This window comes from Herpailurus yagouaroundi, unplaced genomic scaffold, assembly GCF_014898765.1.
Source record: "Herpailurus yagouaroundi ecotype Mexico unplaced genomic scaffold, PumYag 67623, whole genome shotgun sequence".
Taxonomy (NCBI): Eukaryota; Metazoa; Chordata; class Mammalia; order Carnivora; family Felidae; genus Herpailurus; species Herpailurus yagouaroundi.
In genome coordinates this window covers 6,194,241-6,207,181 of record NW_024420424.1, presented here as the reverse complement: position 1 = coordinate 6,207,181, position 12,941 = coordinate 6,194,241, and positions in this window count along the sequence as shown.

Genomic DNA, 12,941 nt, shown 5'->3' with positions numbered 1-12,941 from the left:
GGAAATACAAATCAAAACCACACTCAGGTATCACCTCACGCCAGTCACAGTGGCCAAAATGAACAAATCAGGAGACTATAGATGCTGGAGAGGATGTGGAGCCCTATCATTCTTTAGTAGCATGTCCTTTAGTCTCCAAGTGTTTTTATCTTTCCAAATTTTTTATTGTGGGTGATTTTGTGTTTCATTGTGTTGTAGTCTGAAAATATTCATGGTATGATCTCGATCTTTTTGTACTTGTTGATGGCCGGTTTGTTTCCCAGTATGTGATCTATTCTGGAAAATGTTCCATGTGTACCAGAGAAGAATATGTGCTCCACCTTTTTAGGATGAAATGATTTGGATATATCTGTTAAGTCCATCTGGTCCAGTGTGTCATTCAAGGTCATTGTTTTCTTGTTTTTCTGTTTAGATGATCTGTCCATTGTTGTAAGTGGGGTGTTGAAGTCCCCTACTATTATGGTATTATTGTAAATGAGTTTCTTTATTAAAAAATTTTAAATATTTATTCATGAGAGAGAGAGAGAGGGACAGAGTGGGAGAGGGGCAGAGAGGGAGGGAGACACAGAATCTGAAGTAAGCTCCAGGCTCTGCACTATCAGCACAGAGCATGATGTGGGGCTTGAACTGACGAAGCACAAGATCATGACCTGAGCTGATGTCGGATGCTTAACTGACTAAGCCACCCAGGTGTCCCTCAATGAGTTTATGTTTGTGGTTAATTGGTTTATATATTTGGGTGCCACCACATTTACAGCATAAATGCTTACAATTGTTAGATCTTCTTGGTGGATAGACCCCTTAATTATGATATAATGCCCTTTTTCATAGTTTGTTACACTCTACTTTAAAATCTAGATTTTCTGATAGAAGCATGGCTACTCTGGCTTTCTTTTGTCAACCATTGGCATGGTAGATGGTTCTCCATCCCCTTAATTTCAATCTGAAGGTCTCTTTAGGTCTAAAATGGGTCTCTTGTAAGGAGCATATAGATGGATCTGGTTTTGTATACATTCTGTTACCCTATATCTGTTGATTGAAACATTTAGTCCATTGAAATTTACAGTGAGTACTGAAAGATATGAATTTATTGCCATTTTGTTGCCTGTAGTGTTGGAGTTTCTGGTGGTGTTCTCTCGCTCTTTCTAGTCTTTGTTGCCTTTGGTCTTTTTGTCCCCATCTTTTCTCCCCTCAGAAGGTCCCCCTTAAAATTTCTTGCAGGGCTGGTTTAGTAGTCACAAACTCCTTTAATTTTTGTTTGTCTGGGAAACTTTTTATCTCTACTTCTATTTTCAATGACAGTCTTGCTGGATAAAGAATTCTTGGCTGCAATTTTTCTGATTCAGCACATTGAATATATCCTGCCATGCCTTTCTGGCTTGCCAAGTTTCTGTGGATAAGTCTGCTGCGAACCTGAACTGTCTATCCTTGTAGGTTAAGGACTTTTTTCCCCTTGCTGCTTTCATGATTCTTTCCTTGCTTGAGTATTTTGTGAACTTGATTATGATATGCCTTGTTGATGGTCGGTTTTTGTTGAATCTAATGGGAGTCCTCTGTGCTTCCTGGATTTTGATGTCTGTGTCTTTCCCTAGGTTAGGAAATATATCTGCTAGGATTTGTTGCCTAACCCTTCTACCCCTTTTTCTCTCTCTTCATCTTCTGGGACTCCTATGATTCTGATGTTATTCCTTTTTAATGAGTCACTGAGTTCTCTACTTCTTAGATCATCCTCTTTTGCCTTAGTCTCCCTCTTGTTTTTCCTGCTTCATTATTCTCCATAAGTTTGTCCTCTATATCACTGATTCGCTGCTCTGCTTCATCCATCCTTGCTGCCATGGCATCTATATGAGATTGCGCTCAGCTATATAGCATTTTTTATTTCATCCTTAACAGCTTTTACTTCTTTTATTTCCACAGAAAGGGATTTTAATATATTTTTGACTCCTGCTAGTATTCTTATTATCGTGATTTTAAATTCTGGTTCAGACATCTTTCTTGTATCTGTGTTGATTAAGTTTCTGGCTGTAATTTCTTCCTGTTCTTTCCTTTAGGGTGAATTCCTTAATTTTGTTATTTTGAAGGAAGAAAGGGGAATTTATTAAGTAAAAAAAAAAAATTAAAAAATTAAAAACAACACTAAAAAAATAAGCAAAGAATGCTAGTTCCTAGGTGTGTTTTGATCTGGTTGTTGAAAGAAGCTTGATAGATTAGAAAAAAAAGGAAAGATAAGAAAAGAAAAGAAGGGGGGGAAGGGAAAACGTTTGAAAATGTGAAAAAATGAATATAATAAAATAGAATAAGAAGAAATGATGAAATTAAAAGAATTTCATACATTTACAAAAAAGTAGAAAATATTCAAGAAAAATATTTTTAATAAAAATGGAAAATAGGTGCATTACGGGGGTGGATTGTTGTGGCGCATTTAAGCATTTATATGCATGCACTGGAGGGGTGAAAATGGCGTCACCCAGTTACTCTGTCTCTAGTATCAGAACTCTGTGTTCTCCCCTACTGGCTATCAAGCACCCCTCCTTTGTCTCTGGCTTCCATCCACCGCCCACTTCTACACTGTCCATGACAAAGCCATCAGGCTGCCAGGCAGCACCTCCCTGCTGAGTTTTATCTCAGATGGGTCTGTTTCCCAACCCCTCATTTCTGAGGGACTGCAGCTCTGACCTGTTCTGACACTCTATTCTCACTGAGCAATGGCTGGGTGTTGGCTAGGGGTGGAAACTTTAAAAGAGAACAGAGTGCTGTGGGAATATTTCACACTAGCTCATTTTCCTTTCCACTCCTCAGAATTAAGAATTCATCTTTTTCTGACGTTTAATGTGATAATGTTGTGGGGCTCCTGGAGTTCATCCTCACAAAAGTGGCATTCCCAGCAGAACTAAGACCCCGGTTTTTTCATCTCTCAAACTAGTTCTCACCAAGCCTCCAGCAATGTTTGAAATATAGTTTAAGTGTTCCTACCAGTACTGTCTCCAGTGTCATGTTTTTGCTCCTGATAATATGTGATTCTCTGTATTCACTTTTCTCTCCAATTTTTGGGATTATAGCTTGCTCTGTGATCTCAGATTTCTGATGGGTCTAAACAGTGTTGTTGATTTTTAGTTTGTTTGGCTTTCTTTCTTGTTGTGGTTTTGGGAATGTCAACTTTTGAATTATTTACATATTAGATCAGAAATAATAAGTTAAGTGTTTTTCTGTATATTCTTCTTGATATCAGCAAATGTTCTCTAATTTACTGGCCTAATTCTTTTATTTGCTATCTCAAGAGGTAGTGTGTCATCTAAGGAGGGATTTAAATAACTACTTGGCATTATGCTCTAGAGGGGGAACTCAGATAACATACAGGAACGCGGGCTGTGTGACCTCTAAAAGTTTTCCAATTCCTAGACTAAAATTTTTAATAGAAAATATTTAAAAAGTTGCTTGCAGGGGCGCCTGGGTGGCGCAGTCGGTTAAGCGTCCGACTTCAGCCAGGTCACGATCTCGCGGTCCGTGAGTTCGAGCCCCGCGTCAGGCTCTGGGCTGATGGCTCGGAGCCTGGAGCCTGTTTCCGATTCTGTGTCTCCCTCTCTCTCTGCCCCTCCCCCGTTCATGCTCTGTCTCTCTCTGTCCCAAAAATAAATAAACGTTGAAAGAAAGAAAATTAAAAAAAAAAAGTTGCTTGCAGACACTGTCATGGTGATTGTAATAGGTTTCTATTTTTAAAGTATCATTTGTGATATTTATAAATAGCTTGATAAGCAAGAACTTTTGGTTACATTTTTTTCTCTATTCCAGAGTTGGGGCTTTCAAAGCTTTAGTTCTAGAAACCTCCATTCTTAGTCAACTTCTTTTGCTCAGGGTTGAGTTGGGACTGAGAGAGGAAGCTATAAAGACAAGGCTCTAAGGAAACTGGCTCATGTTGCCCAAACTTACCAAAAGAGACTTTCTGCCATAAAGTTAATTGAATAATTTACAGTCAAAATAGAATAGGCAAACAGATGGATATCCCTATTGGCCAGTCAATATGGTTTCTTTTTTGTTGCAAGGAAGCTAGGAAAAAAATGAATATCCAAAGTTTGATTAAGAATACACTTGATCAGGGAGGAGACAGCACAAACTAATAAAAATCTACTATCATCCATATAGGTGCTTCCTTGAGTGTGCCTGAGTATATACTGTCCCAATATTGCCTCAATTTGTTCTTTTCTAGCATTTCAAGGTGTTTCCTGAGGTTTTCTGACATTATGAACATCCACATTAAGAGTCCCTAGTTATTCCAGATATGAGAAAAGTGCAATTTTTGTTAATACACTAGCTTCTAATTCTCTTCAATTAAGGATTTTTTTTTTCTTCCAACACTCAGGCAAAATTATATTATAGCTTGTTGATGGAATCCTTCAAACATAGAAGAAGAAAGGGTAATAGTCAACGTTTGAGCTCTGCTGAATATTAAGTTTGGCATGACAGGAAAAGGCACACAGTCAGAAATCAAGCCCAACAGTGCTATAGGATCTACTTTGGAATGCTCTTATAATTATATTTTAATATATTAGATTTAATAATTGGTTGAAATAATCAATATACATTAACAATTATAAAGGTGATACTTTAGCAATAAAAATTAGGGATAAGTTTTTTTTGTAAGGTTTTTTTTCCTAGAAAGTGGGAGTTGGTTTTTCCATGTTAATGCACCTATTTTCTAAGGCCTTATTATATTAAGTTTCACTTGGGTTGGGGAGGACCCATTACTTAGGGATATTGAATTTCTCCTATGTGCCCATTGATCCAACTGTACTCCTCTTCTTGAGCATTCCAAGACCTCAGTAATTGGTGAGTCTGAATATTTTTCAAAATGACAAACATGAAACTCCATACTTTTTTCCATAGTAGCTTCATCAGTGTGCATTCCCACCAACAGTGGAAGGTGATAACTCATTGTAGTTTTGATTTGTATTTCCCTGATGATGAATGATGTTGAGCATCTTTTCATGTGTCTGTTGGCCATCTGGATGTCTTCTTTGGAAAAATGTCTATTCATGTCTCCTGCCCATTTTTTAATAGGATTATTTGGTTTTTGGCTATGCAGTTTTACAAATTCTTTATATATATATAATATATGTTTATATTGTATAATATATGTTATTATACATATAATATATTATAAATATAATATGTTTATATAATGTATATATGTACTGATACTAACCTTTTATCATATATGTCATTTGTAAATATCTTCTCCCATTCCATTGGTTGCCTTTTAATTCTTTTGATTGTTTCCTTTGTTGTGCAGCTTTTTATTTGGTGAAGTCCCAATAGTTTATTTTGCTTTTGTTTCCCTTGCCTCAGGAAACATATCTAGACCTATCTAGTAAGTTGCTATGGCTGATAACAAAGAGGTTGCTGCCTGTGTTCCTCTCTAAGATTTTGATTGTTTCCTGTCTCACATTTAGGCCTTTCATCCATTTTGAATTTATGTTTGTGTTTGATGTAAGAAAGTGGTCCAGTTTCATTCTTTTGCATGTTCCTGTTCCCATGAAACATGTCTTCCCAACACCATTTGTTAAAGAAACATTGTTTTTCCCATTTGATATTCTTTCATGATTTATCAAAGATTAGCTGAACATATAATTGTGGGTTTATTTCTGGATTTTCTATTCTGTTACATTGATCTATGTGTGTATTTTTATGTCAATACTATATTATTTTGATTACCATAGTTTGTAAGATAACTTGAAGTTCAAAATTATAATGCCTCCAGCTTTTTTTTTTCTTTTTTTTTCAAGATTGCTTTGGAAATTTGGGGTCTTTTGTGGTTGCATACAAATTTTAGATTGTTTGGTCTAGTTTCATGAAAAATCCAGTTGATATTTTGATAGGAATTGCATTAAATGTGTAGATTGCTTTCAGTAGTAGAGACATTTTGACAATTTTTGTTCTTCTAATCCATGAGTGTGGAATGTTTTTCCATTTCTTTGTGTCATTTTTCTTTCATCAGTGTTTTATAATTTTCAAAATACAGGTCTTTTATTTCTTTGATTAAGTTTATTTTATGTATTTTATTATTTTTTCCACTTGTTAAAGGCACTGTTTTCTTAACATAATACCTTCCAGTTCCATCCATGTTGCTACAAATGGCCAGATTTCATTCCTTCTCATTGCCAAGTAGTATTCCATTGTATATATAAGCCACAACTTCTTTATCCATTCATCAGTTGATGGACATTTAGGCTCCTTCCATAATTTGGCTATTGTTGAAAGTGCTGCTATAAACATTGGGATTTATATCCTTTGCATCAGCACTCCTGTATCCCTTGGGTAAATTCCTAGCAGTACTATTGCTGGGTCATAGGGTAGTTCTATTTTTAATTTTTTGAGGAGCTTCCACACAGTTTTCCAGAGTGGCTGCACCAGTTTGCATTTCCACCAACAGGGGTTGTTGAGCAAGAGGGTAGCCATTTCTCCACATCCTTGCCAGCATCTATAGTCACCTTATGTGTTCATTTTAGCCACTCTGACTGGCATGAGGTTGTATCTCAGTGTGGCTTTGATTTGTATTTTCCTGATGATGAGTGACATTGAGCATCATTTCATGTGTCTGTTGTCCATCTGGATATCTTCTTTGAAAAGTGTCTATTAATGTTTCTGCCCATTTCTTCACTGGATTATGTGTTTTTCGGGTGTGGAATTTGGTGAGTTCTTTATAGATTTTGGATACTAGCCCTTTATCTGATATGTCATTTGCAAATATCATTCCCCACTCCATTGGTTGTATTTTAGTTTTGTTGATTGCTTCCTTTGCAGTGCAGAAACTTTTTATGTTGGTGAGGTCCAAATAGTTTATTTTTGCTCTTAATTCCCTTGCCTTGAGAGATGTGTTGAGTAATAAATAGCTGTGGCTGAGGTCAAAGAAGTTGTTGCTTGCCTTCTCCTCCAGGGTTTTGATGGTTTCCTGTCTCACATTCAGGTCTTTCATCCATTTCGAGTTTAGCTTTGTGTATAGTGTAAGGAAGTGATCTAGTTTCATTCTTCTGCATGTTGCTGTCCAGTGTTCCCAGCAACATTTGTAAAAGAGACTGTCTTTTTTCCATTGGATACTCTTTCATTGCTTTGTCGAATATTAGTTGGCCATACTTTTGTTGGTCCAATTCTGTAGTCTCTATTCTATTCCATTGGTCTATGTGTCTGTTTTTGTTCCAATTCCATGCTTCCTTGATGATTACAGCTTTGTAGTAGAGGCTAAAGTCTGGGATTGTGATGCCTCCCACTTTGGTTTTCTTCTTCAAAATTACTTTGGCTATTCGGAGTCTTTTGTAGTTCCTTACAAATTTTAGGGTTGTTTGTTGTAGCTTTGAAAAGAATGCTGGTGCAATTTTGAATGGGATTGCATTGAATGTGTAGATTGCTTTGGGTAGTGTTGACATTATAACAGTATTTATTCTTCCAGTCCATGAGCATGGAATGGTTTTCCATTTCTTTGTATTTTCTTCAATTTCCTTCATAAGCTTTCTGTAGTTTTCAGCATACAGATCTTTTACATCTTTGGTTAGATTTATTCCTAGGTATTTTATGGTTCTTGGTGTAATTGTGAACGGCATCAGTTTCTTTATTTGTCTTTCTGTTGCTTCATTATTGGTGTATAAAAATGCAACTGATTTCTGTACATGGATTTTGCACCCTGTGACTTTCCTGAATTCATGTATCAGTTCTAGCAGACTTTTGGTGGAGTCTGTTGGGTTTTCCACGTAGAGTTGCATGTTGTCTGTGAAAAATGAAAGTTTGACTTCATCTTTGTCAATTTTGTTGACTTTGACTTCATTTTGTTGTCTGATTGCTGATGCTAGGACATCAAACACTATGTTAAACAACAGTAGTGAGAATGGACATCCCTGTCGTGTTCTTGATCTCAGGGGGAAAGCTGTTTTTCCCCATTGAGGATGATATTAGCTGTGGGCTCTTCATAAATGGCTTTTATAATGTTCAAGTATATTTTTTATATCCAGACTCTCTTGAGGGATTTTATTAAGAAATGATGTTGAATTTTGTCAAATGCTTTTTCTTCATGTATTGACAGAATCATATGGTTCTTATCCTTTTTTTTATTAATGTAATGTATTACATTGATTGATTTGTAAATATTGAACCAGCCTTGTAGCCCTGGAATGAATCCTATTTGATCATGGTGAATAATTCTTTTTATATGATATTGAATTTTATTTGCTAGTATCTTCTTGAGAATTATTGCATCTATGTTCATCAGGGATATTGGCCTGTAGTTCTCCTTTTTTGTTGGGTCTCTGTCTGGTTTGGGAATCAAATAATGCTGGATTCATTGAATGAGTCTGGAAGTTTTCCTTCCATTTCTATTTTTTTGGAATAGCTTGAGAAAGATAGGTATTAACTCTGCTTTAAATGTCTGGTAGAATTCCCCAAGGAAGCAATCTGTTCTTGGACTCTTATTTGTTGGGAGATTTTTGATGACTGATTCAATTTCTTCACTAGTTATGGATGTATTCAAATTTTCTATTTTCCCATTTAAGTTATGGAAGTTTGTGGGTGTTTAGGAATTTGTCCATTTCTTCCAGGTTGTCCAGTTTGTTGGCATATAGTTTTTCATAGTATTCCCTGATAATTGCTTGTATTTCTGAGGTATTGGTTGTAAAAGTCCATTTTCATTTTTGATTTTGTCTATTTGGGTCCTCTCTATTTTCTTTTTTAGAAACCTGGCTGCAGGTTTATCAATTTTGTTTATTCTTTCAAAAAAGCAATTTTTAGTTTTATTGATATGTTTTACTGTGTTTTTTTAATTCTAATTGTTTATTTCTGCCCTGATCTTTATTATTTCTCTTCTTCTGCTGGGTTTGGGGTTTCTTTGATGTTCTGCTTCTATTTACTTTAGGTGTGCTGTTAGATTTTATATTTTGGATTCTTCTTGTTTTTTGAGATAGGCCTGGATTGTAACGTATTTTCCTCTTAGGACTACCTTTGCTACATCCCAAAGGGTTAGGATTGTTGTTTTTTTTGCTTTCACTTGTTTCCATGTATTTTTAAATTTCTTCTTTAATTGCCTGGTTGGCCTATTCATTCTTTAGTAGTATGTCCTTTAACCTCCATGCATTTGGAGGTTTTCCAAACTTTTTCCTGTGGGTGATTGCAAGTTTCATACCATTGTGATCTGAAAGTGTGCATGGTATGATCTCAATTCTTTTATATTTATTGAGGGCTGTTTTGTGACCCAGTATGTGATCTATCTTGGAGAATGTACCATGTGCACTTGAGAAGACAGTATATTCTGCTGCTTTAGGATGAAATGTTCTAAACCTATTTGTCAAGTCCATCTGGTCCAGTGTATCATTAAGGGCCATTGTTTATTTATTGGTTTTCTGTCTAGATGATCTGTCCATTGTTGTAAGTGGAGTATTAATGTTTGTTGCATTTACCACATTCTTACTAATAGGATTGCTTATGTTTGTGATTAGTTGTTTTATATATTTGTTTCCTCCTAAATTCAGTGCATAGACATTTATAACTGTTAGCTCTTCCTGATGGATAAACCCTACCATCCTTTAACTTTCAATCTGCATGTATGTTTAGGTCTGATATTTGTCTCTTGTAGGCTGCATATGGATTGGTTTTTTTTTTTTTTTAATCAATTCCGTCACCCTACATGGTAGACATTATTGTTTAATCTTTAAATGTTGTCTGTGTCTGCAAGAGACCATTAATCTTTCAAGTTAGGATGGGAAAATTACCCACCACACAAAAATAAAAGTATTGTGAGTATTCAGGACATATTAAAATGGTTATTTTTGTCTATCAATAGTGTAATGATGCAGGCAATTGTAAATGCTTATTTCTCTGTTTTGGATAGATAATAATATACCTTTCTTTGCCCAAAAGACAATTTTCCATTGGAAAATTTAGTTGTGTTAAATTTCAAAGATAGTGCTAGTGATGTGTAAAACATTTCTTAGATCAAGTGACTAGCTTTATAAGAGAAACAGTAAATGTCAGGTGCTTGGAGATCCAAATTTAAATGTCAATTGAATAAGTGTTTTATGTAAATCTGTTTGATAAAATGTAATTGTGCTTTTGTAATTTAGGCTAGAAGTATGTACTTGTAATTTTGTAGAGTTATCATGGAAAGGATTTCTATGGTTCAGAGAAAAGAGAAGAAATAAACAGATGAATAAAGAGTTAGAATTTGTCTTCTGTGGTAGCAGAGCTCTAGGATGGACCAAGGAAAATGTTTTGTGTTTGACCTTCCAGAAACATTTTGCTATTTTTTTAAACTTAAAAAATAAAAATTTTTGAGTTTCATTTTTTATTAATGCATAATTAACACACTGTGTTAAATTAGTATTGGTGTACTATGTAATGATTCAACAATCTATATGTTACATAGTGCTCATCACCATAAGTGTACTCTAGGTCCCATCCTATTTCATTCGTCTTTCCACCCAACTCCTTTATATATTAAAGAGTATTTTTTGTCACTTTTGTTTGTTAATTTGTTTTATTTCTTTAATTCCACAAATGAGTGGCATCATATGGTATTTGTCTTTCTATGACTGGCTTATTTCACTTAATATTATAACCTCTAGATCCATCCATGTTGCTGCAAATGGCAAGATTTTATCATTTATTATGGTAGATTAATATTCCATTGTATAAAATATGAGACGTGAAACCATAACAATCCTAGAAGATAGTACAGGGAGTGATTTATCTGACATTGGGTGTACCAACAAGTTTTAGATATGTCTTTTGAGGCAAGAGAAACAAAAACAAAAAAAAACTATTGGGGATACATCAAAATAAAAGTAAACAATCAACAAAACTAAAAAAAAAACCTACTGAATGGGAGAAATTATTTTCAAATACTAGGCATTTACCCAAATAATACAAAGCATTAATTCAAACATATATATATACTCCCCTATATTTGCTACAGCATTAGTTACAATAGACAAATTATTCAAGCAGCCCATGTCCATCTATATATGAGTGGATAAAGAAGATATTTTGTGTATTTACAATGCAATATCAGTCATCTACAAAAAAGAATGAAATCTTTCCACTTGCAACAACATGGATGGAGCTAGAGAGTATAATGCTAAGTGAAATCAGTCCGTCAGAAAGACAAATACCATATGATTGCACCCATATATGGAATTTAAGAAACAAAACAAATGAACAAGGGAGGAAAGGATAAATCAAAAAACAGACTCTTAACTATAGAGAACAAACAGATGATTACCAGGGAGGAGTTGGGTGGGAGGGATGGGTGAAATAGGTGAGGGGGCTTAAAAGTACACTTATCTTGATGAGCACTGAGTAATGTATACAGTTGTTGAATCACCGTATTGCACACCTGAAACTAATATACACTGTATGTTTACTATACTGGAATTAAAGTGAATGAATGAATGAATTAATTAATTAATTAAAAAATATTCCATTATTTGAAGGGAAACTTCCAAACTCTTTCTATGAAGCCAGCATTACCTTGATTCCAAAACCAGACAGAGATGCCACTAAAAAGGAGAACTATAGACCAATTTTCTTGATAAACATGGACGCAAAAATCCTCAACAAGATATTAGCCAACTGGATCCTACAATGCATTAAAAAAATTATTCACCATGACCCAGTGGGATTTATACCTGGGATGCAGGGCTGGTTCAATATCTGCAAAGCAATTAATGTGATTCATCACATCAATAAAAGAAAGGGCAAGAATCATATGATCCTTTCAATAGATGAGGAGAAAGCATTTGACAAAATACAGCATCCTTTCTTGATAAAAACCCTCAAGAAAGTAGGGATAGAAGGAGCATACCTCAAGATCATAAAGGCCATATATGAACAACCCAACGCTAATATCATCCTCAATGGGGAAAAACTGAGAGCTTTCCCCCTAAGGTCAGGAACAAGACAGGGATGTCCACTCTTGCCACTGTTATTCAACATAGTATTGGAAATCTTAGCCTCTGCAATCAGACAATACAAAGAAATAAAAGGCATCCAAATCGGCCAAAAAGAGGTCAAACTTTCACTGTTTGCAGATGACATGATACTCTATGTGGAAAATCCTAACGATTCCACCAAAAAAGTGCTAGAATTGGTTCATGAATTCAGCAAAGTTTCAGGATATAAAGTCAACGCACAGAAATTGGTTGCATTCCTATACACCAACAATGAAGCGACAGAAAGAGAAATCAAGGAAGTGATCCCACATACAGTTGCACAAAACCCATAAAGTACCTAGGAATAAATCTAACCAAAGAGGTGAAAAATCTATACACTGAAAACTATAGAAAGCTTATGAAAGAAATTGAAGAAGAAACAAAGAAATGGAAAAAGATTCCATGCCCCTGGATAGGAAGAACAAATATTGTTAAAATGTTGATATTACACAAAGCAATCTACATATTCAATGAAATCCCTATCAAAGTAACACCAGCATTCTTCACAGAGATAGAAGAAATAATAAAATTTGTATGGAACCAGAAAATACCCCGAATAGCCAAAGTATCTTGAAAAAGAAAACCAAAGCAGGAGGCATCACAAACCCATACTTCAAGCTATACTACAAAGCTGTAATCATCAAGACAGTATGGTATTGGCACAAGAACAGACACTCAGACCAATGAAACAGAATAGAGAACCCATAAATGGACCCACAAATGTATGGCCAATTAATCTTTGACAAAGCAGGAAAGAATATCCAATGGAGTAAAGACAGTCTCTTCAGTAAGTGGTGCTGGGAAAAGTGGACAGCGACATGCAGAAGATTGAACCTGGACCACTTTCTTACACCATACACAAAAATAAACTCAAAATGAATGAAAGACCTCCATGTAAGACAGGAAGCCATCAAAATCCTTGAGAAGAAAGCAGGCAAAAACCTCTTTGATCTTACCCGCGGCAACTTCTTACTCAAC